At 43.0% G+C, this 4,163-nt stretch overlaps 1 long non-coding RNA gene across 1 annotated transcript; it reads left to right on the top strand.

Annotated features, from left to right (window-relative positions):
* Nucleotides 1–766: 766 nt before the first annotated feature.
* LOC104661504 lies at nucleotides 767–3,936 on the top strand. The gene is made up of 3 exons (XR_747857.1): nucleotides 767–1,151; nucleotides 1,326–1,402; nucleotides 3,241–3,936. It is a non-coding gene; the product is annotated as an uncharacterized LOC104661504 (long non-coding RNA).
* The last annotated feature ends 227 nt before the right edge of the window (nucleotides 3,937–4,163 follow it).

Below are 4,163 nucleotides of genomic sequence, written 5' to 3'. Positions count from 1 at the left end.
CCTGCAGCTGAGACACACACTCCCCTCTCACATATTTCACGTCATTTTTTCCCCACTCCCTTCACTCACACATACTTCACTTGTCTTTATTTTAGAATCATTCTAAGTGACATTTTGTGAATGTGTTTAACACAACCATGGAGTCAGGGTCATGCATTAACAACTGTCCAAGTAGCCTAGGTTGAATAATGCCAGTGGCACTTGCCACTCTCCCCTCTCCCCTCCACACATGCACTCCTGGGGGTCCTGAGATTGCTACACTAGAAGATTCTAATGTGGTCACTTCCCTGGGTGACCTATCTTCACCTTTTTCAAGATTGTCTGGGTATGTGCTAGACAGAGACACCCAGTGCAGTGACCTTTCCACTGAATCCTGGGATCCACCATGTATCACTAGAAGTTTTTCACACTGGATTTTAGATCTCTCTATCTTCAGGCATGAGTTTCTCTAATCTGGAATACTCTATTCTTTTGAATTGCAAAGGGACATGTGGTTTTGGTTTGTTTACTCTTAGGTCATGAAATGATAATTTAGCAGTTAATGAGCAAAGAAAAAGACCTTCTTTTCATGGCCAGGAACTTTTTGGGAGCCTCCGTTTTTAACAGCAGTAACTTGCTCTACACTGACTCTGAGCTGGCCCACATCCCTGAAGGCGTGGTCCTAATGGGATTAGGGAAACCATGGCTGGCAGGGTTTCCTTGGGATGACTTCTCAGCACAAATGTCCTGCCTCCCTGGATCCAGCCCAGAGACTTGCCTTGGGATAGGACAAGAGTGAAAGGCAAACCAAAGACCATAAGCCACTTCTCTATGTTTCCTACAAATGCTGGGGTGTCTATTATTCTGCATAGTGGGGTGCATTAAGCAAATTCTCCTTTTTCAGGGTGGCTGAAGCTGAATTTCTGTTTATTTTTGTTTATGAATATCTGTTAAACCAGGATCATATCCTCAACCCCCAGAGAGGAGCGGGCTACCTTTGCCATCACGCTCAGCCTCATCACCAACCTGAGGCTTACCCAGTCATCCGGATCTTCCCTTCACCTTGCTCCTGGAGTATAGAGATTCTATATTCTCTTTCATCTGACTCCCGACATCACTTCTCCATATTGACTGGGGGTGCTGTTTTTCGGCTTGGATTTTTCTTTCTTAAGGTGAGTAGTTCTTAACCTTTCAGGACTCATGGATTCCTGGACCTTCTCTCACCAAAACTGGCCATGTAAAATTTTACAATTTCATGGGGTGTGAGGATTCCTCAAATCTTTTCTATGGGGTATGGATTCCAGGTTAAGCAGTCCTAAAACTGGTCTTGTTTTCTTTATTTACAGACCCTGTGGGACCAGAGAAAGAAGAAAATAGTCATGTAGGGGAGCTTGCTTCCTGACTTCCCGAGCTGATGTTATTGGTATGAGTTTCTTGTTCCTGCTGTAGTACATTACTGACAAACGTGGTGGTTTCAAACAAGACGAGCTTATTGTCTTGTAGTTTGGGGGCTAGAGGTCCTAAAATCAAGGGGTCAGCAGGGCTGCGTTCCTTCTGGAGGCTCTAAGGGAGAACACATTTCCCTGCCTTTTCTGGCTACTGGAAGCAGCCAGCACTCCTTGGCTTGTGGCCCCTTCCTCCACCCTCACAGACATCAGTGCAACATCTTCAAACCTTTGTCCCTGAGCTCTGCTTCCTTTGTTACATCTGCTACTCAGATTCTGACTTTCCTGCCTCCTTCTTTCCCTTAAAAGGGCTCTTTTGATTAAATGGATTTGTCAGGATGATTTCCCATCTCAAGAGCCTTAACTGAATCACATCTTCAAAGTTCCTTTTGCCATAAAAGGTCACAGATTCACAGGTTTCAGGGTTTAGAACATGGACTTCTTTGAGAGGCTGCTATTCTGTCTGCTACACTATCCTTAAGCCTCACCTCCTAGGAACTCTCTATTTAGACCACTCAAAATCCACATCAAAAGAGGCTGAATCTCTTCCCCACTCAGTCCCCATTTTCTCCCTAAGGAATTCTTCTTGCACTGGTGAATGACAGCCCCCCACTTCCTGCCATCGGACATTCTCCTTCCCATGGGGGTGAAGGCCTTTGCCTGCCTTATGAGATAACTATAGAAAGACAAATGGTGAGGCCAACATCTGGTCAGCACAAACACACTCCTGGCAAATGCTGCATCTTTCCTATCATCAGCTAAGACCTCAGCAACAGGGGAACAAGAAAGGATTGGTTATTCTGTATTTACTTGTGTCAGCTCTCTCATTGGCAGAGACCATTTCTGGGGTTCCATCCAGGAAGAGGGGTTGGAGGACAATGCTAATATGACCATACAACTCTTCTTCACATCACTGCAACTTTGTTTTCCCTGCACAACTTTAACTCTTCTTTCTACCTAATTCAGTGATCACAGAACCAAAGCTGCAACTGGACGCAAGGGCAGGGATAATCCCTAAGCAGGAAACTGTAACTATACTTTTGAACTTTTATGTCAGAATTCCCAAACGCCTAATGGGGTAGACTTTGCCTTCCGCCTATCTGGCAAAATTGGTCTTGATGATGAATGCAGATACATTATTGCCTAGTGGTCAAGACAGCCCACTAGCTCTGTATGTGTGTAAACTCACCCTATTAAACGGAAGTGAATTGAGAGAGAAGCACCTGCTAGACCAGTATTGCTATCAGCAGTGTGTATCTGAACAGTGCCAAAACTAACAGCCCTTCTAAAGGTAGAAAAGTTTGGAAAAAAACAATGATAGGCTGGGGCAGTGGCTCATGCCTGTAATCCCGGCACTTTGAGAGGCTGAAGTGGCAGGATCCCTTGAATCCAGGAGTTTGAGACTAGCCTGGGCAAGTCTCAGAGAGACCCCATCCTATTTTTAAAAAAAAAAAACAAAATCAAACAAAACAAAAAACAATGATAAATGGATAGAAGGAAGAATAGTAGCTAAGGGTAAATGAATGAACAGATGGGTTATGAAACAAGGGAATTCAAATGTTACAATGGTCCCTTGATAAAAATGATATTGTCTTTTAGCTTCATGCAAATGCCTGAAAGGACGAAGCCATGTGTTGCAAAGACCACTCCTGTTTTTGGGAACCTGACAATGTTGAATGGAAACCTGCAAACCTGAGTGGGTGGCATTGCTGTAGGAGACATTTTGGTCATATAATGTGATCATGACCTGGACCAAATTGATAATGACTGAGTGAGATTTTAGTAATATGCCTGTATCTTTTGACTTACTTTTCAGGTTACATCTGTAACCATACTTCAATATGGTGTAGCACTGGCATCATGGGTAAGATTCAGTCCCCTTATTTGAATAAGTCTAATGACGGTACCGCTATTGATGACCAAATATATCAGGAAACGAAGTGAAAACCTCCTCAAGATATAATGCTGATGGAAAATGACTGGCCTGAGGAAATACTAGATTTTGTTAATCATCATCTAATTGCTCTGCTAAATAGTTATGGCCAGGTACGGGGCTCATACTTGTAATCTCAGCATTTTGGGAGGCTGATGTGGGAGGATCTCTTGAATCCAGGAGTTTGAGAGACCAGTCTGGGCAATATAGTGAGATCCTGTCTCTACAAAAACTGAAAAATAAAATTAGCCAAGTGTGGTGGTGTGCACCTGTAGTCCCAGCTACGTAGGAGGCTGAGGGGAGAGGATCACTTGAGCTTGAGCTCAGGAGATCAAGGCTGCAGTGAGCTGTGATCACACCACTGCACTCCAGCCTGGGCAACAGAGATCCTGTCTCTAAAACCAAAACACAACAATAGTTCTGCACAAGTGTTTTATGAGATATATCTGGTAGTAGAACAAGTCATCATATCAGGACAAAAATATGAAAATTATGCAATGACTTCCTAGACAGATAAGTTGTTTTCTTTTCTAAATTTAATTTTAATTGAAAATAAAAATTGTATATATTTGTTGTGAACAACAGGATGTTTTGAAATATGTATACATTGTGGAATGGCTCAATTGCATTAATTAACATATGTGTTATCTCACATAGTATGATGTTTTTGTAGTAAGAACACTTAAAATCTACTCTTGGCCGGGTGAGGTGGCTCATGCATATAATCCCACCAATTTGGGAGGCTGAGGCGGGTGGATCACCAGAGATCAAGAGTTCAAGACCAGCCTGACCAACATGGTAAAATC

The sequence above is a fragment of the Rhinopithecus roxellana genome, chromosome 14, assembly GCF_007565055.1.
Source record: "Rhinopithecus roxellana isolate Shanxi Qingling chromosome 14, ASM756505v1, whole genome shotgun sequence".
In the NCBI taxonomy this organism is placed as follows: domain Eukaryota; kingdom Metazoa; phylum Chordata; class Mammalia; order Primates; family Cercopithecidae; genus Rhinopithecus; species Rhinopithecus roxellana.
This window is presented reverse-complemented; position numbering and strand designations above follow the sequence as displayed.